The sequence below is a fragment of the Acinonyx jubatus genome, chromosome B1 (assembly GCF_027475565.1).
Source record: "Acinonyx jubatus isolate Ajub_Pintada_27869175 chromosome B1, VMU_Ajub_asm_v1.0, whole genome shotgun sequence".
NCBI classification, from domain to species: Eukaryota; Metazoa; Chordata; class Mammalia; order Carnivora; family Felidae; genus Acinonyx; species Acinonyx jubatus.
Window position 1 is genome coordinate 29,728,554 of NC_069382.1, and position 21,607 is coordinate 29,750,160.

A 21,607-nucleotide genomic window follows, 5' to 3' on the forward strand; every position below is an offset into this window, starting at 1 on the left:
GGTTATAAGAAATGGTCAGAGTCTCTGAGTCTAAATCCCAAGTTCAGAGAGCACTCAAACATGGGGGTGGGGGATTCCTTTGAATGCTCTAACTTTCAAGTGTTTTTTTAATGTTTATTTATTTATTTTGAGAGAGAGAAAGAGAGAGAGGAGAGAGAGAGAGAGAGAGAGAGAGAGACTGAGAAACGGGCAGAGAGGAGAATCTCAAGCAGGCTCCACACTGTCAATGCAGAGCCAAACATGAGTCTCAATCCCATTAGCCAAGAGATCATGACCTGAACTAAAATCAAGAGTTGGAGGCTTAACGGACTGAGCCACCCAGGTGCCCCACTTTCAAGCATTTCAATAACAATTTTCAAAATACATGAGGTGATGTGTGAGAAAGGGAAAGTTTGGAGATTTTGTTTACCTTTTGAGGTAGAGAACAGCCAGGACCAAAGGGGCCTGAAGAGTCTTTAGCCACACTGGGTTCATATGTTAGCCACAAGTGGAAGGCAAATCCAAGCATTGCTTGCAGATTGAGTCAATACATGTTTTACAGACATATGTAACAATATTTTTCATATGGGTGTCCCACTAAATGAGGTTAAGAAGAACCTTTCAAGCTAGTCTCAGGATTGCTTCAGAGTCGGCTGCTAATAGTCCAATATGCCATCTGGATCCACCAGCTGCAGTTTGTCAGCAAAGGGAGGACACTCACCCAGTGTCCCCCTTATGTGTTCTGCTTAATTCTCTGTTATTTCACGTGGCTGCATCGTACCTTCCCACAAGGTTGGTAACTGCCAAAGGCAGGGAAAGCGTGGTGCTTGGAGGTCATCCACCAGGGTTTGGGTCCCAGTTCTTTGCTTAGTAGCTATAAAGCAAAGGACCAGTCATTGAATATCTATCTCTGAGCCTGGGTTGTTTACTCCATCTGAAAAGTGGAAAAGTAATCAAAACAATACCCCTAGCATAGGAAGAATGTAAGGATCCAGTGTTCAAGGTAATTTGTAAATAAATATTATTAGTTTCCCAAGTGTCATGTAACTCTGTGTGCTTCACAGCATAGGTCAATTATTTACAGTTGTTCACCTGATTTTCTTGGTCTTTGCTGAAACATTTCAGTCATTTTATCTTAAGAAATCAGGTTACCCAGTGGGGAGGGAGGAAGATATGAGAAAATTAGATTTGCACCTCTACAGCACAGCCATTATTGTGCATCTGTTGCCTCTGCTTATCTAAATGCTTTACATTCATGAGCGGGTCCTCCTTGTCATACACACACTCCCAAATAAGCTCATGAAATTCGTGGAGTTCATTTTTAATGTAATGTCCCCAGTTTGGGGCATCTGATATGCAGATTAGCCCACAGGTCTGCAGGACCACTGGCACTTCCCCCTCCTCACTCTCTGCAGCTATGCAAATTGATGCCTACAGATAGCATGGAGCATGGACATTTCATTTGGTTAATTTCCTCTAGAGAAATTCACGTCTATGGATGTTTTAATGAGCTGTGGAATGATATTTCCATGGTCTTAACACCTTGGGCTTCAATTAAGTACACTTTTTTTCCCTTGGTTCTCAATTCTTGCTTTTAATGACCAAAATACTATTTGCCACCCACAGGAGTAGAGGCAAGAGAAAGTTAGAGACATTTGTGGAATGTCTAAATGACGGCTTTCAGGAAGTATAAATCCTCTTTATTGGGGAGATGTTGCCACTGTGAACAAAACAGTAGGCAAAATGTAAAACAAGAGGGAAATGATGTTAAAAATAGGAAAGAAATCAAATAACTTTCCCAGCAGCCATGACTAGAGAACCAACCAAAAATTGCCTAGGTCATGGAGGCAGGAGTTGGGCAGGTTAGATAGAAGGGTACATAGAAAGAGATGTTAATAAACAGAAGACCGGTAGTTGGGCTGCGGGCCAATATCTTTCTCTCTTTTGAACACATTTCTTCTCAAGGTATCACATCTTTTAAATATATATTCCTTTTTTTATTTTTTACATGTAGTACTGACTCAGGGAGGGCAGTAGTAGTTCTGAAGTTACAATTATTTGCTGAATTTTATTTAAAAATTGTTCCAGAAGACCAATATTGGTGATCACAACTCATTTTCAGTAATAATGAATATATTAACTGATCATGTAAGCACTTTTTTCTTTGGATAGTCCTATGGTCAGCGAGAACCTGTCATCAACTTGTACCATTCTGGGTCATCTGCCCCAGGGAAAAAAATGATCTTTTATAATTTAAAATCGGAAATTTGCTAGAGGAGAATGAGTCAGGATTGGAACATATGAAATTTATAAAATAATACTACTAGTTTATATTTATATCGGGTTGTATTTCAGAGAAATGTAGACCTAATTTGACCTAATTCTCTTACAAAAAGTTGAATATAGTTAACATAAATACTTTTTTTATAGTTGAAGAAACTTGGTTGACAGTGGCCTGCCTAAACCTGTGACAGCACATCCTTTGCCTTGTAATAGTTGCCTTCACTTTTCTTATATAATAACTCGTCTTTTAATACGAGGTCTGTGGAAAGGAATAATAAAGCAGCTTTTTCTATTCCATTCTCCCACAGCAGGTCTCTTTCAGTGCACCTTTGATCTTACTACTGTCACTATCCTTCTCTTCTGTTTTTTTTCCCTTCCCTGTGTGAGGAAAAGGTTAGCGGGAAGGTAGTACAGCGTACTTTCTGTTTTTATTCATTATAGCCATGAGTAAAAGATACTTCTTGGACTTCCCAAATCTGAAAATAATGATATTTTTAAGGAAAATTAACACTACCAATATTGATTACAGAGAATATAGAAAACCTAAATATATGAATAAATATGACTGAAATAGGAAAAAATTTAAGGTTATCCAAAATTACTGCAGTGTAGACTTAACATGGTGAAGTGTTTAAATCTTTGAAGGATAATTAACAAAATATATAGACTGTCTCAAAATATAGTAAAAAAAAAAAAGTATGATCTCAAAATTTGACCAAGAAACAAGCAAAAGAATACTTCAAGCAAATCTCACCGAAGAACAGAGATGTAACTAAATAGAAGCAACCAGCACCAGCGAATTTTTAAACATTTATAAAACTAACTTTTATATGGACACGCAAGTTATGAAAGAGAAAAGGGATTTTTATTTATATAAATGTATTTCATATGTTTGTCTGTATAAAGTTTATTATATAGCCAATTCTTTATGGACAAGGTGGCTTTGATGAACAACACAATCTGAAATGGAGGGTCATGGGTTGCATAATGCAATCACCCAGCAAAGAATTGAAAACATCATGGTTCAAACGGGAAAACTACTTGCAAATGGATAAAAATTTTATACATTTTGGCTTAGGGTTCTTCGGCTAGACTAATCCGTAAGTCCGCAAAATGAAATAGAGGTATATTTTGTCTCAGTAGTCAACAAAATTTAGTGGTCAAGAGTCTTTAGTGCAATAATTGTTCATATTGTTTTTATGGGAATTGTCCACTTTGGCAAGAGACATTTTTTTAAGTAGGCTCCACACCCAATGTGGGGCTTGAACTCACTACCCGGAGATTAAGAGTCACATGCTCTACCAACTGAGCCAGCCAGGCATCCCATGGAAATTGTTCACTCTGGAAACCTTTCACTCATGACTTCATTTCAATGGTTGGAGGGCTTAGTGCCCATTCTATAGTGACCACTAGAGACATTGTAGCAGAGGTTTTCCTTAACACTGCTGCTCTCACGCTGATTGGTGACATATCAGCCAACTTGCTTAAGAATGAAATTAAAAACTGATACTGCTTTAAATACTTTTTTTTCCTTTAATGTGTTATCAAAGTTATTGGCTTGATAAGACATTAACAAATTTCCTTGTTTTTTTTTTTTTTTAAATTTCTGGAGGATTGTTTATCCCAGGATTAAATAAAATTAAACCATAGAAGATTAAACTATAGAGCTTCTGAGCACATTTAATAAATGGGTGCATATACTCTTTGACTCTCTAACATGGGGACAGAGTATGGCATGTTTCTAAAGTTTAATTTATTATAGACTTCTTTCTTCAAGGAGGGCAATTGTTCTATAAAATACATTTTGGGAAACTCCATAAATATTTCAATTCAAGTTGAGAATAGAACATGTCAAGTATATCTGTTTTTTAACATTATTTCTGAAGTGCTCATGCAGCACAACAAAATAAGAAGTTTAACGGTTCAAATGTCGAAAAGTAGGCGGTAACCCCTTCATTTGGAAATTGTGTGATTTCCTCCTACAGAATGCAGAAGAATTAACTAAAACACGATTAAAATTGATCAAAGAAATGAGAAAGGACACTAACATAACGTATCACTTCTATAAAATGCTACAAAGTAAAATTGAAAACTTCTTTTCTGATGCTTGGATTAGCCATTTTTAAAAAAGAATAAAAATGCACAAATGAGTGAAATTTTGATTTGGTGAGGACGCTCGCTAAAATAATTTCATGAAGTGATTTTTCTGGTTTCCATATACCCATTTGGCGGACTCCATCATATCATGGACTTAAATCTGCCAAGTGCAACATTCCATTCCTTACGTTATTAAAAATCTCTCTTCTCTGGCTAAGAAGAAGCACTTCTTAGACTTCTTCAGTTTCATCACCAGCACTAGGAATGGTTTATTTCTCCCAGAAGAGCCATTTTTCACAAATATACTAAGGTTTTATCACTGAAGAACAGCTACTGCATCTGAGAGAAGAGAACAGGGCTAAGGTGAGCACAAGTGAAGAGAAGCTAGCTAGCTCCCCTCGGCACTATTGAGACTGGCTTCCCCATATCAGGCTCTTTGTGTATACCATTCAAATTTATGCCACCATAGAGCTGCAGATTACTCTGTGACATGAACCTCTGAGGTTGTTAATAAAGAATACAAACCGTGATATTAAATCCCTGAATGCCAAAGTTTTATTGACCTACAGATAAATACAGTAATATTTATCACCCACTATGAAGATTAGGTTTATCATTTTCACAGAGCCTTAAAACATTTCAGTGTGGGTCAGCTAGGATTAACTCACTTTAGCTAAAAATATCTCGCAGCATGGAGCTTATAGCCACCTAGTAAAAAGTGTGTATAATATCTGAAATTTGTGAGACTGTATACTCTAATAATGTAAGTGCATTCAGCAATCAATAATGCATGGGCATCTTCAAAATAATATTGTGTGGAAGATTATAGATCATCTAATATTAAATAATTCATCTGTTTAGTGCCTTTCCATCATAAAGGTTATGAGTCCCATTTAACACATAAGGAAGCATAGGCACTAAGAGGTTAACTGGCCTTTCCAGGACCTCATGGGAAATTGTTGGTAGATAGAGAACGAAGGATCAAAAATCCATTGCCTCAAGACATTTCTTCTGCTCCTTGGATTTTGTTTTTCTACGATTAGAAAATTTTCTTATTTTAGCTCTTAGAATACTCTTGATATGCTATAAGATACTAAAGTGTAATCATACGCATAGGCATATAGCATAGGCAACGTACATACATACACAAAAGAAGAATGCACAGAATCATTCAGGGACAGTCTAAGTGACTTGAAATGATACATAATTATTATACGTAGAAAGAGAATTCTCCTTAGCCTTGGAAATTTTAACTGGGCTTCAAAATACTGAAATCATTTTCAAGCTACAGTGTGTTTAACACCCATCTGCCTGGGAATATTGTTTTTGTTTTGTTTTGTTTTATTTTATTTTATTTTATTTCATTTCATTTTATTTTAATCTTTCTACCTTTCTTTGTTTCTTTCTTTTCCTTCTACTACATCTTTATTTCTTTTTAATTTTTTTATCTGAATGTAGTTAACACACAATGTTACATTTGTTTTAGGTAGACAACATAGGGACTCATGTTCTCTCTATATTATGTTATGCTCACAAGTGTAACTACCATCTGTCACAGTACAATGCTATTACAATATCACTGACTATATGGGAATCTTCATTTTAAACAGTTGTCACCAGGTAATTCTAAGGCAATTATTCCATAGGCCACATTTTAAGGGACGTTGCAGGATAGCATAGGGTTTAAGAGTTCATGGGGGCTTCAGGTGAACCTAGGTTAAAAATCTCTTGCCGTGAATTGGATTCCTTCAGAACCAGACCATGAGTTGGATTTGATGTCCACTTATTTGGGAGGCCATTCCAGAAGGAAAGCAATTAAGGCAATAGAACATGTTAATAACCAATCGTCCACTGTGAGCAATTAGTCCTCAGGCCCACTGATGACTGCTGGAGGACAACCATCTCTCAAAGCTGCCCTACCCAAAAGCAAGAAAGCCTCGGTATGTGTCTACTAATTCCTGTCATTTGTTGAAGCTGCAGAAATAACTTTTACCCCCAGGTCCTCCCAGCCTGTCCTAAAGTGGGCTTAACATGTTCTGACGGCCATAAATATCTCTCAGTCAGAGTGATTTGCAAAAAAAGAAGCTATGTTTGAAGTACAAACCTGCAGGTGTGTCTGGGGACAACGAGACCTGAGAGGATAGCTGATGGGAAGCAAAGGCATCGGCTACAATCATTCTTGGTGCTTCTCGGATCTACTCATGTCCTTTGTTGAGTTCACTCGTGTTAGGAATGCATCACTGTTGTGGCCACACAAAGTTGATTAAGGAAAAAAAAGACATAGCAAGATGGTAAGTGGAGCCACCTGCAGTCCCTATGGCTTCAATGAGTCCCTATTTCATTAGTAATATTCATCCTTTTCCCCTATCATGTTTTCCAGGTCCTTTCAGCTGCTTTCGGTTGCCAGCAAGGTTACTCATTTCTGAGATTTCTAATCCCCCCATTTTTAAGATTTTTGCCAGGCTCAGTTGCTGCAACTACCCATTCATAGTTATGACTGGGCGTCGAGTACTAACAGGCACCCGCAGTGAATCTCCTGAGTGCCAGACTTTCTTTTCCTTGATGGCATTGTACAGCAGCAACAGTATGTCCTCATAGTAGTCAAATACTCCAGTTAAGATATCTACCGGCATGAGTAGCCCCAAATGACTAAGTAGTAGCAGTAGCCTTGGGGTTAGTGAACCCTACACTTTGTCCCCTGATATCAGCCTTCCATTCCAGGAATAGAACATATAATCCAACAGAGCCTGGTGTAGAGACAGAAAGCATAAATTTCCCAACGGGGTCTCTGAAAGTGATTGTAAGAATAGTTACACCTACCCCAATTATTTTGTTCTTGATCCCATGGATTCTATCTACATAGACCATATAATGGCTATTTGTACATGGGTTTTACATATGTGGCTTTCATTTTGTTGAGGTAATTTCTTTCTTCCTAGTTTGTTGATAGAGTGTTTAATTTTGTCAAATACTTTTAATGCAGCAATTGAAATGATCATCTGATTTCCCCCCCTACATTCTGTTAATGTGATGTGTTACATTTATTGATTTTCACATATTGAACCATCCTTGCATTTCAGGAATAAATCCCATTTGGTCATGGTACATAATCCTTAAAAAAATTTTTTTTTATGTTTATTTATTTTTGAGAGAGAGAGAGAGATGGACCACAAGCAAGGGAGACATAGAATCGAAGTAGGCTCCAGGCTCTGAGCTGTCAGTACAGAGCCCGACGTGAGGCTCGGGCTCACAAAGTGTGAGATCATGACTGAGCCGAAGTTGGACGCTTAACTGACTGAGCCATCCAGGTGCCCCAATCCTTTTAATGTGATGTTGAATTCAGTTTGCCAGTATTTTGTTGTGGATTTTTGCATCAATATTCATCAGGGATATTGGTTTGTAGCCTTTTTATTGTAGTGTTTTAAATTTTGTATTAGAGTAATTTTGGCCTCATAAAATGAATTTGGAAGTGTTTTCTCCTCTTTACTTTTTTTTTTTAAATTTTTTTTTCAACGTTTTTTATTTATTTTTGGGACAGAGAGAGACAGAGCATGAACGGTGGAGGGGCACAGAGAGAGGGAGACACAGAATCGGAAACAGGCTCCAGGCTCTGAGCCATCAGCCCAGAGCCCAACGCGGGGCTGGAACTCACGGACCACGAGATCGTGACCTGGCTGAAGTCGGACGCTCAACCGACTGCGCCACCCAGGCGCCCCATCCTCTTTAATTTTTTATAAGAGTTTGAGAAGGATTGGTGTTATGTTTTTAAATTTTTGGTAGAATTCTCCACTGAAGCCATCTGGTCCTCATTTCTTCTTCATTGGGAAGTTTTTGAATACTGATTCAATCTTCTCACTAGTTGTGGCCCTGTTCATATTTTTTATTTCTTCATGAACCAGTCTTTTCTCCTTAAGAGTATGCTGTTTAATTTCCACATGTACTTGAGTTTTGCAGTTTTCCATTTGCTATTGATTTCTAGTTACATTTCATTGTGATCAGAAAAGGAACTTTTTACGATTTCACTTTTACTAAATTTGTTATGATATGTTTTGTAGCCTAACATGTGACCTACCCTAGAGAATGTTCCATGTACTTTTGAGAAAAGTATGTATCCTGTTGATGTTGACTGAACTGTTCTATTTATATCTGCTATATCCCATTGGCCTATAGTGTTATTTACATTCTCTCTTTCCTTATTGATCTATCTAGTTATTCTGTCCATAATAGAAAATGGGGTATTGAAACCTTCACCATTATTGTTACTGTCCATTTCTTCCTTCAACTCTGGCGATGTTTGCTTCAGATGTTTGGATGTTCTGCTGTCAGATGCATATATATTTATAATTGTTAGATATTCCTAGTGAATTGACCTTTTTATGTTTTTATCCTTCTGTGGCTTTTATGAAGATTTTGACTTAAAGTCTATGTTTTCTCACATACATATACATATACATTCACATAGATGTATTTCTTATCCTTTTGCTTTCAGCCTATATGTGTCCTTAGGTCTAAAATGAGTCTCTTGCACGTAGTATTTAGTTGGGTCTTGTCCTTTTAAAATGTATTCAGTCACTTTCTATCTTTCAGTTGGGGAGTTTAATCTATTTACATTTAACCTATTTACATTTAAAGTAATTAATGATAGGGAAGGACTTACTATTACAATTTTGTTCATTGCTTTCTGTACGTCTTTTAGTTATTTTATCCCTCTTTTCCTTTCCTGCTGCTTTCATATTTTGTTGATTTTTTTTTAGGTTATATGCTTTGGTTCCTTTCTCATTTTCTTTTGTGTACCTTCTATGTGTATTGCCTATGTGGTTACTGTGAGGATTATACAAAACATCTTATAGTAATAATAATCCATTTTAAATTGAAAATGCCTTAATTGCAATCGTGTGCAAAATCTTACTCCTTCAATCTCCCTTGCTTTAAGTTATTGATGTCATAAATTATATTTTTTTATATTTTGTACTCACTTAGTTTTATAGTTATAGTCACCCTTAGGCTTTTATCTTTTAAAGTTTACTACCAGAATTAAAAGTGACTTATGCACCACCATTATAGTATTTCACAATTTTCTATTTATCTATGCATTTATTCTTACCAAACAGCTTTCTGTTTTTTCATGCTTTTGTGTTCTTGTTTAGCATCCTTTCATTTCAACCCAAAGGACTTCTTTAGCAACTTGCAAGGCAGGTCAGTGGTATGAACTCCCTCAGCTTTTATCCAGAAGGCCTTTATTTCTTCATTTTTGAAAGACAGTTTGCTGTATATTGTATTCTTGGCTGGTAGTTAATTTTTTTTCAACACTTTAAATGTGTCATCCACTTCCCTTCTTGCCTATAATGTTTCTGCTAAGAAATCCATTGATAATCTTGTGGGAGCTTGTATGTGATGAGTTGCTTTTCTCTTGCTGCTTTCTAGAGTCTCTCTTTGTCTTTGACTTTTAACAATTTGACCATAATATGTCTTGGGGTGTGTCTCTTGAGATTTATCCTAGTTCAAGTTTTTTGAAGTCTCTTGAATTTGGATGTCTATTTCCTTCCTCAGATTGGGAAGTCTGTTGCCATTATTTCTTCAAACAAGAAATTACCTTTTTTTCTTCCTCCTCTTTATACAGACTTCTATAATACTTATATTGGTTCATTTGAAAGTCCCTTAGGTTTTCTTTACTTTGCATTCTTGTTTTCTTTTTGTTCCTCTGACTCCATAATTTCAAATGACCTATCTTAAAATTGTCTGTGGCACTGCAGGTCTCCTGGTGTTGCAGGAATCTGCTGAGCTCTCCTTAGTTGTCAGTGACCCCCAGGCTTCCAAACGAGGCCAGTTCTCCATTGGTGCTCTGAGTCAGATGAGACAGAAACCAGTCCCTCAGGCAGCCCCATGGAAAGCCAGAACTTCAGACATACAGTCCACACTTGTCTCACCTCCCATGGGAAAAGCTACAGGTTGAGCATTTTCTCCTCATTGCACAATGCTGCACTGACTGGGATTAGAGCTATTGTGGATAAAATGCAATGGCTTTTCTCATTTGTTTCAGTACAACTATTCTTGGTTTTGTGATTATTTTGGTAACTATTACTTTTTAATTGGTTTCTCTGTTTTATAAAGGCTTGCTGTACTGTATTTTACTAAGTCAGTATCTCTGTGGTAGAACAAAGTTTGGAGCTTCCTATTCCACCATCTCGCTTATTCAATTCTCTGAAGAGCTGTTTTTTAAACAGTGAATATTTCTCTTCCTCAAATGGCATGACCTCACTCTGGAACCTAAGGAGTCTGCATTGCAACCCAAGTTTTAATGCTTGGGATATATTCTACAATTCATCCTGGTCTGCTATGGAGACTTACAGCAACTTTGGATAGGCCAGGTCATATGATCCAAGTAGCAGGACCCGTGTGTCAGAACCAGAACATGATGCAGAGGCTTCCCTTGTTCTGGCCACCACCCCAAATTGGCAGATTTTCAAGTCAGTCTACAAATGTGTTGAGCAATATTCCCCACTATGTTCTCTCTAATATATGAAGAGTTTTATCAAGTATTGTGCTTATTTCTCAGTAGTAAGAAGTATAAAGCGAAATAACTTGTTTTCCTTTTTTTTTTTTTTTTTACCTTGGAGAGTGTATCCCAGAATGCCCTAGACTATTGGTTACCCAAAATTTTGAAGCTCCCTAAATATGTACAGAGTATTTCCCATTCTTTATCACTCTTGTATCCCACCAGATCTTATCCAGAATTCTTTTCACTTCCTATTCACCAGATTTAATTTTCAATGATGTCATCACCATAAGATATCAGCATGATACTCTGCAGAATGTCAAGATTATCAAGGATCCTTATGATTTTAATAAGACAGAGCGAGGAAAGTTAGCAAAATCCTAAAACAAGACTATGTATTTGTTTTGCAGTTTATTCTGGGTGAATGAAAAGACCTTTTTTTTTTTTTTATGGGCAATGAAAGAGTGCATATGCTATATCAGTAACTGTATGCCAAACTTCAGAGGTCTATTCTAGTAAAAATCCTACTCCTGACACATTGGCTGTGATTGAGGCTACCAATTGGTAAAGTTTATGTAGTCCATCATAATCTTCCATGTTTTGTCCTATTTTCACAAGGACCAAACTGGTCAATTAAATGAGGACGCGATGAGGACTACTGCCTCTGCATTCCTTAAGTCTTTGAGGGTGACACTAATTTCTACCATTTTATCCTCCTGAATTCAAAGCAAGTTTTTATTCTAATAGAAAGTGTTGCTTCTTAGGGCTTTCAGCATGCTTGTTTACTCATTCATAGACATTACAAGCTTGCCTTGAACCCATTTTGAGTATTAGTGAATTCCCATGCATTGGGAGTCCCCTGAAATTGTGTGCTCATGGCAAACACTATATACAATCAGTGAGAAAAACAATGGGGGTGTATGTCTCTTCTCTCTTCATTGTCCATCAAACTTTACTTACAAAACCCAAATTCAAAGAATTTCAAGAAGACTGACTATGCCAGGGCATTCAACCAAGCATGGAGCCCTTCTAAACATGGGGTTCTGGGAGACTGCAGAGGTTGTATGACCATGAGGTTGTCCCTGGCCACAACCTGACATAGTGGAGTTGTCAAGGGTGATTGCAGAACCTCATTTAATGGGAGGTCATACAAAATTTTCCCTAAGACCTAACCCGGTTTCCCTAAGAAGCATCACGTTACTAAAGAATATCTTTTTGCAAATTAGAAAATTCTTTAATACTTTTTTGTGCCTTTTTAAAAATAATTGCTCTGATTTAAATTCAAATGCCACGAAAATAATGTATTAGTTAATTTTGTTTGTTTATGGATATTTTGTATCTAGGAGTTTTACCAAACTTTTGGGCTGCAGCCAGATAAGAGCTATACTTGGGCTGACTCCCAGTTCCGAAGATTGTGGATCCAAGCCCAAAGTTTAAGGTCAAGGACTAGGGACTCTTTGGCTGCTAGGAACTATTAGAATAGAGAAAGAAAGGGCCCCAGTGACCTAAACATTGAAAAGAGAAATCTTAAAGCCCACTGATTTGTAGCACCTCATTTCCTACCACATTGAGCTCTCACAAGGGGAATCCATTAGATTTTAGAATAGAAGGAAATCCATCACATGTATAAGTTCTTGCTTTTAAACTTCTGGTTAAATATGAAGGAGATAATGCTTGGTAGTCAAGGGTAAAGGGAAGATTAAATGATCTAGATCGGCCAAAGGGAATCTGGCCATAGAACTATGAACGCAGGGAGAATAGCAGATAATTATAAACTTGTGTGTTTTGTAAATGACTTTAGGTCTAATGCCAGGTCCATGAGTCTATGAGAGCCATACTGTCTTGTATTTTATTAGATTTTGCAACAGCAGTAATGGGTTGGATTATTTAGCCACCTTCCCTCATTTGACCTAAGACTATTAGGAAAATGACCATAACATTCCCAATATCTCTGGAAGACAAGAGAAAACTGTCACTCAACTATATGAAGGGTGAGACGACAGTTTAGGTAGATAAGAATGATTACACAGTAGGCAGAGATTTGGGCAATGAAAAAGCTAAAAGTAAATTCTAAGTTTCCTGCCCTCCAAACCATGCTCTCCATTCAAATACATTTTGGTCTGTATTTTAGGTGATTTTCTCTGTGGTCTTAAATGGGTTTTTACAAGGTCTGTGGAGTTTCTACATGCTGTTACATATGTTTTAGTAATGCTGATGTTAAGTTTTGCATGTGTTTTATTTTATTCCCCTAGTAGTCTTAAAAGTAGGACAAGAATTATTTAAAGGGGAAAAGAGATTATTATTTCAGTTTAAGAGTCTCAATGGAATGGGGAAAACTTGGAAAGTGTAAAGAGTTCTATATTCCTATTAAGTGTGATTCAAAGCCACCCTTGGTTTTACACTATCTCTATCTATAATTTTACTTCTCCCTAGCATTTTTTTCAGACGTGCACAGCAGCTAATCCTCATAAAGGAAAAGCCACACATGAAATTTAAACTCCAACACTTTCGCTAAAATTCCTGTAGGAAAACATCTTCTCCCTCTCCATGACTTTATGAAATTGACTGCATGGAATATAGTCAAATTTCTCCTTTCAATATTCACTTTTGGAAGGAATCCAAGCATTAACTAAGAAATGTGTAGAAAATCATTGGTGATTGGACATAGATTATCTGGAACATGCTTTTGTGGTCTTTAGAAGTTAACACTTCATGGAGGGAAACATTATTAGGGCAAAAAAAAAAAAAACCCTAACAACATGCACATCAAATTTAACTACTTATCTAGTCTAATAAATATCAGTGTATGAGAGCCATACGACATGCACATCTGTCCTTGTAAAGAATTCCAAAGAAGCCCTGTGAACAGGGCCACATTTTAAGTTTTGTGCAAAAAGTCATCAGATATTAGAAGGCTTCCCAAGTCTTCTCCCCAAAATAGAAATTAAAAAATAAGAATTTTATTTGTTTTATTTTTTCTTCAAATAGAAATAAAAAATAAGAATCTTACTTTCTTCCCAAATGAGAAATAAAAGCAGGAATTTTCTCCCCAGATTATTTGTTAGTAGGAAGCAGAAGGGAAAGAGGAAGGCTTATGGACAAAACCCCTTTTTTGGTCTGAGTCATCAAACCCTGAAATGTTCAAGTCAAAAAGCAAGACCAGCGGATTTCACACTGTCATACTTCAGCTCTCGGGTATCTCAGAGGCCATGGTGGAGAACAAAGGAAAGACCATGGTATGGAGCGACCAGCTCATGACTCCCATTTCAGATGCCTAGGTCTTCCTGTTCATCAGTCTTACCTGGGAATCTGCATAAACTAATGTGAGAAAAAAAGAATTCTGCTGCTGAGACAAAGTTTGAAAACTACTGATATAATAAATTTTCATTTTTTTTAGGTAAATAAATTGAGACCAAGAGAGGGAATGATGACTTTCTTATCATGTGGTTACTCATCATAGTACTATAGATAACTCTAGAAGTCTCAATGACCCACCAGCAATAGTATTTAGACCACATAAACTTGTGATGTATGAAAAGCTATAGTCCCATTTCATGTACTGCCTCCTCCTTCCTAATGTTCCATTTGCTTACATCCCCAGTAGGTTACTAAAGCAGAGACTGCTAGTCACCTACCCAGGATCAAGTATCCCCCCTCTCCTTAATAACAGAACCCCGGTTTTATTGCCGAACATAACATACCCAGCTGAAGCACTGCATTTCCAAGCCTCTTTTGCAGTTAGAGGTGACTTTGACACTGAGTTTGGACTAGTGAGATGAAAGCAGAATTATGGTGTGGGACAGCTGAAAAGTCTCTTTAAAAGGAGTCAGCCCAGTGTAGACGTGGGCCTTTTTTTCCCTTCCTTCTTTCTTCTCTTGAGAGTTTGGGGTGTAAACTTGACAGCTGAAGCCTACAGTGGCAGAGCAGACACAAGAGGTACCTTGGTTTCAGATGATTTCTGGAGGCCTCCATACCCGCCCTCTTTTATTTAGAAGAGTTAAATCTTTGTGTGTTTAAACCACTTAGTGACCTTCACACATACTTAATACCTTATCTATGCTGGTGCTTTCCAGAAAACAACTGGTCTTTCTTCTTATACCCATTATGAATAAAAAGTAATTACTTCTCTGTTTCATTCTCTCAGAGTCTGGGGCCCTTTAAGATTACTTAATAATATTTTCAATAATGACGGACAATTAAGATTTCTTCTTCCAGATAACATTTATCAGGGACATTCAGCACCTTTCTTTTTATTTTGTATTTATTATGTTCTTATTCAGTAAATATGGGCATGTCTTATCTAGTCACAACATTAATTGAAATATGTAATTAGCAAGAATGCAACTTCCCTCCAAATAAGCAAAAGAGAATTTAAAAATAGAAAAGAAATTACATAAATGGAATTGTTCAGAGGAATCATTTGAATTACAAAAAAAATTTTTTGAGTATAGTTGACTCATAATGTTACGCTAGTTTCAGGTATACAACATAATGATTCAACTTCTGTATATATTATGTTATGCTCACCATGAATGTAGCTACCATCTGTCACCATACAACGCTATTATGATACCACTGACTATATTTTCTATGCTATGCCTTTTATTCCTGTGACGTATTCATTCCATAACTGGAATATATTCATATTGGAATATATGGAATGTATTCCATAACTGTATATCCCATTCCCCTTCACCCATTTTGCTTATCTCCCACCTGCCCTCTCTCTGGCAAAAATCAGTTTGTTGTCTATATTTATAGGTCTCTGCTTTTTATTTATTTACTCATTTGTTGTGTTTTTTTTTTTATTCCACATATGAGTGAAATCATGGTATTTGTCTTCCTCAGTCTGACTTATTTCACTTAACATAATACCCTCTATGTCCATCCATGTTGTCACATATGGCAAGAGCCATCCTTTTTATGGCTGCATAATATTCCTCTGTGTTTGTGTGTGTGTGTGTGTGTGTGTGTGTGTCTTCCTTATCCTTTCATCTACTGATGAACATTTAGGTTGCTTCCATTATCTTGGTTATTGTAAACAATGCTGCAATAAACATAGGGGTCCATCTATCTTTTTGAATTAGTGTTTTTGTTGCCTTTGAGCAGATACCAGTAGTAGAATTATTGGATCATATGGTATTTCTATTTTTAGTCTTTTGAGGAAACTCCATACTATTTTCTACAATGATTATACCAGTTTTCATTCCCACCAACAGTGGATGAAAGTTCCTTTTTCTCCACATCCTTGCCAACACTCTTGTTATTTCTTGTCTTTTCAATTTTAACCACATTTAGGATTTTGATTTATAGTTCAGAATTTTGAACAGAATGTAGGCTAAATAGAAAGATATTTTTATAGTAAGGGGATGTTTATTCTCCCCTTGGATTTTACCTCACAAACAGCCATTTGGTGAAAGTTCTTGGTTTTAAAATACAGGCTAGAGGAAAACCCAAGTGTTTTACTTTGAAATTATTAGAAACTTTGAAATTCTACCAAGTATTCAGGGTGGCTATTAAAAGTTATGTTTTCAGTGCTTTCAGCTACTATCTAAATTCTGAGAATAACTTGTACCTTCAAAACTTGAAATAAACATGTAGAAACTCTTAAAGACATAGGATCTGTCAATAAATACAACGCACACCAAAGACACTTCTGACTTTAGAATCAAGACACAGGCGGTTAAAGCTAGATATACTTGTGAGAGTGTGCAGTGCAATTTCCTCATTTCTCCTTTGTGTTAGTGGGTAGAACAAAATGAGAACCTCAGTTTTCTGCTGACTACTTTATTTTTTCCCTTATCTTAGACTATCTGCTTTTAAGCGCAAGAAGGCTATGTTGGGCACATGCCAATAGAAAATAAAGCAAAAGGAAGAAACAGATTGGACTCTAGATCCTACACTGGCTTCAGACCTTTATGAATCTTCTGATATCCGTGGCCTTTCCTGCCTTACAAGTATTCTGAGGGTTTAGTCAGTCAATAAAAGAAGGAAGGGAAGGTATGTTCTCAGCTATTAGTAGTTAGTCCTTTCTGAGTCTTATTTCACAGGGAACTTACCATTTTCTGAAATAAAATAGATGACCCTTATAAGGTGAGAGAATGACTTCCAGGTACCATCTTGAAGATCATGTGTTCTTTTCTAGCCTAGGAAGGGTAAGTTTTCCCAAAACTTTGCTAGTGGAGGCAGTGGTAGAGGTAGATATTACAATATTTAATATTTGTTTTCCCTTTTATACTCTAAGTCCCTTCAGGACAGAGAACTGACAAAATTTATCTTTGAGTACAAGGAAATATTAACCAGCACAGTGCCTGGCACCTACCTATTGTGTGTTTCCATCATGAAAATTGTGATGTTAATCCCTAGATAGGTTTTGACATTCATTTAATCAGTTTTGTGCTAGAGTTGAGTTCTTGGTTTATGTTGTGTGTTCGATTTACCTCAGGAGACCAAGAAAAAAAAATCCATTCACCTAAAAACCAACAGCTATTCCTACTGTGTCCCAGGTATGGAAGATAAAGACTAGACCCTTCAAAGTTCCTACAGGCTAGTAAAAATGTACAGCATTTTCCACATGCACAAAATTCTGGAGGTAACCTTTATAAAGTTATTTGTATAAAGGATATCCTTATAAACACTAAGTTGTCTCATGAGAAGAAGCAAGGGGACCAACTTTCTTAGAACAGAGGGCTCAGATTGGAGCCATAATGAGAAATAAATTAGAACTGACAAAGGGCTCCATTTGAGGAAAGGCCTTAACTATCAGCATGAGAGTTTGACTCTGTTCTGCTTAGCAACACCGAGCCATGGAAGACTTTTTTATTTTTTTATTAAAAAAAATTTTTTTTAACGTTTATTTATTTTTGAGACAGAGAGAGACAGAGCATGAACGGGGGAGGGTCAGAGAGAGAGGGAGACACAGAATCTGAAACAAGCTCCAGGCTCTGAACAGTCAGCACAGAGCCTGACGTGGGGCTCGAACTCACATACCGCGAGATCATGACCTGAGCCGAAGTCAGACGCTTAACCGACTGAGCCACCCAGGCGCCCCCATGGAAGACTTTTAAACATGGAAGTGACAAAATGAATGTTGTATTTCAGACACATCCTGGAGTGTAGAATGGATAAGCAGCAGAAAGTCTCTATAGTCAGATAGACTAGGTAGTTGTTAATTTCTGTCATCAGGGCCTGCATTGAATTTAAAATTGAAAAACACAAATTCATTCATTCAGAAAATATTTATTAAGCACCTTATTTGGGCTGGACCTTAAGTTAAGAATTGAGGATACACCTATGTTTCTGCCTTGTAGAACACACATACCAGTAGAAAGTAGTGGTGTGTGAGTGTGTGTGTGTGTGTGTGTGTAAAAGAGAGAGCAGTATTTAATTGAAGAAATGGAGAATGACATAAGGAAAGCAAATTTGGTACAGAAGATGTAAACCTTATCAAAAACATGCTTAACCTCCCTCACCTGAAATCAGAGAAGTGGGTATTAAAACCATAATGAAATAACAGACTGGCAATATCTTTAATAGGTTGACAAATAGCAGATGTTAGTAAAGATATGAAATGATGGAAACTGGAATGCATATATGAGTATATGAGTATATATTAGTATGTATTGTATGAGTATAATATATGAGTATGAGTATATATGAGAATATATTAGTATAAACACCATCATGAACAATTTGACAATGTCTTATAAAGTTGAAAGTATACATTGTTTAACAAAGATGAAATCCACCAACATATCTGTTGATAAAAGAATGGAAGAATAAATGAAATACTAATCACAAATGAAAACTAATGGACTGAAACTATATCTATCAATGTGCAGGAATCTTTATATATGATGTTGAGTGGAAAAAGCAAATTACAGAAAAATATGAGCAAAAAATCATTTATATGAAGTTTATAAACATACAAGTTAATAGTATATACTAATTTTACTCAAAGAAATGCTTGAGGATAAAAAGCATGTAATTTAGGACAGAGATACTTTCAGAGGCCTGGGGAGATAAGATTGGGGGTAATACAGACAGACTTTAATTTTATGCATTATTTTTTATTTCTTATATTGGATAACAGACTAAGAATTCAGTGTATTTTTGTTCATTGTATTATATATCTTTCTTTATATCTTAAATGATTCCTAATAAACTTTAAAAAGCTTTACTCATAATATGATATGCACATCACAGACATCCTGCAGCAGCCTAATGGTAAGGGACTGGCTGGTAATATACTGGTTTTCAGGAAATTTCTGACAATGACAAATTTCTACAATGACAAATTTCCCTATTACTTAAGAATAATGACTATTGACTGGGCACTCTGAAATTTCCAGGGAATTAACTAGAGCTACCAAGCACTGTCCCTCTGGAAGATGATGCTTTCTTATGTAAGAATGTATTTGAGAAGTGTCTTAGAAATGGTCTATTTCTTTCTTTCTTTTTTCTAACATTTATTTATTTTTGACAGAGAGAGACAGAGCATGAATGGGACGGCCAGAGAGAGAAGGAGACACAGAATCCAAAACAGGCTCCAGGCTCTGAGCTGTCAGCACAGAGTCCGGCATAGGGCTTGAACCCGTGAACTGTGAGACCATGACCTGAGCTAAAGTTGGACACTTAACCGACTGAGCCACCCAAGAAACCCTGAAACGGTCTATTGCTTGACCACATCCATATAATCAAACATACCTAGGCAAAATATTGACTTTGATGATGCAAGCTAATGTTCTGCCTATAAACTGCCTATAAATTGCTAAGCCTATTTAAGGACTTAACATAGGCTCAATTTTCCTATTTCCTGACAAAATAACGATGATGGATGGGTCTGAGTCTTCCCTAGAGTGGCCCAGAGTCTCTGGAGATGGAGCTTTCACTATAAGGAATGTTCTTCCCTACCCCACTCCAAGGTCAATACAAAATCCAGCCTTGGATTTCGCATTAGGTGGCTCCTGGCTGCCTGTTTCAGGCTGTCAGTCTCCCCTTTGTATACAATATGGCTGAGTTGTCTTCTGGGTGGTGTCTCCCTCTAAAGACAGAGTCAGGTTTCTCATTAGTTTGCAAAATAGCTTACTGCACTAACTGTATTCTCAGCTGAAATTCCCAACACTGGATGAGTCACTCTGAAGATCCTGTTGAAGCCAGTTTGAGCAGCTTTCTCATGTTTACAGCACAGAAAAATCAAAAGCGTAACATTTGGAGTATGACCTGCACTTTAGATGCATCCACTTGGACCGATGGGTACTTGACCAGCCGAGGGTTTATTGGACTGCTCTCTTCTTTTAATTATAAACTATTGAAATCCACCCAAGAGTTCTGACTGAAATCCAGTGACTGGAGTTATAATAAAATCAGAATTTCTGTGTTTTTCTGGGAGGGAGGCAAGGCAGGGATGTTAGAGCCACTCAATAAGCACTAAATAAATCATGTTCCCTTGCTCTGGTGCGAAGGGACCTAGCACTTCCTCTGCTAGGCCCAGCTGATCGACCTCTATAAAAATCTTAACAGGCACTTGCGTCCCAGCAGGAGCTGTACTGGGATGAAATCATGTAGTGCCTGAGGACAGCACCCCCCTCCCCATTCCCATGGCAACTGTCAATCTCATAGGAACAGAAAAGATGTCTTAGGTTTGGGATTTCTTTTGGAATGCTCTCTGGGGTGGAAGTGCCTTATTAAATTTCAAAGATTCAAGACTCAGGGGAAAAGATCTGCTCTTCTATTGTAATGGTAGGGAAGTGTGCCATTTTCTTTTTATTGGGAAAAAAACCTTGGCCAGTTGATGGAAATTATAGGTTGGCATATTTGCTCAAAATAATACAGAGTTATTTACAGAAGTAGTACCGCTTGGTAATCGGGTGGCCTATCTCAGAAATTCAAGCATTCTCTGACATTGTAATAATGCAAGCAGAGGACGGATGTCTAATAATCAAAGATGATATAAGCAAACAAAACAAACAAACTCCTGAACTGAATGAGGTCCTTGAGAACACTGAGATCATGTTAAACATAAAGCTTGAGTTGAATCTACTGGGATTCATGACTTATGAAAGTATCCCTTCATGCTTACAGATCTCTAAAAGGAATAAACTGAATATGTAGAAAATTTAGAGAACCAAAAGAAATAACATAAGGTAGGCAGAAATGCAGGGAACATTGGACAGAGGTTCTGTGATATCTGGTTTTGTCTTTGTTACTAAGTGGCTGAGTAAACTTGGACTAGTCATTTGAACATTCTTTTTTCTTAATGTTTACTTACTTATTTTGAGAGAGAGAGAGAGAACGAGTGCCGAGGAGGGCAGAGAGCGCAAAAGAGAATCCAAAGCAGTCTCCATGCTCACCGTGAAGCCTGACCTGGGGCTCAATCTCACAAACCGTGAGATCATGACTGAGCCCAAATCAAGGGTCACATGCTTAACCAACTGAGCCACCCAGATGCCCTTGAACATTCTTAAGCCTAGGTTTCCTCATGTGGGTACAACGAGGAAACTGGACTAGAGGTTTTCAAATACCTGTCCTTACTCTCAGAACCTAGGACTTACATCCTTGACAGTACTGAGAGGAGACAGCTGCAGAGCCATGTCAGGCAGAGAAATTCAGCATTACTGATTTCTGAAGACAGGCCTCAACTAGAGAAGGTATCAGGTGGAAGGAAATGACAAAGTGATGAATTTCTCCTCTAAAAACAGAGAAACTTGATGACCACTCCAGAACTTTGACTCCTTGATGTACGCCTTTTCA

The 21,607-nt window shown here is 37.2% G+C and overlaps 1 long non-coding RNA gene across 2 annotated transcripts in view; it reads right to left on the bottom strand.

The window, feature by feature from the left end:
• LOC106966596 (uncharacterized) overlaps positions 1-21,607 on the bottom strand; it is a 235,219-nt gene that overhangs the window by 8,455 nt on the left and 205,157 nt on the right. The window contains exons 6-7 of one of the 2 annotated variants that reach the window (XR_008295925.1): positions 14,557-14,765; positions 6,464-6,599 (exon numbers count right to left, since the gene is read on the bottom strand). This is a non-coding gene — a long non-coding RNA (uncharacterized LOC106966596). The remainder of the gene's footprint in view (positions 1-6,463; positions 6,600-14,556; positions 14,766-21,607) is intronic. The other variant, XR_008295926.1, reaches the window with a different exon arrangement.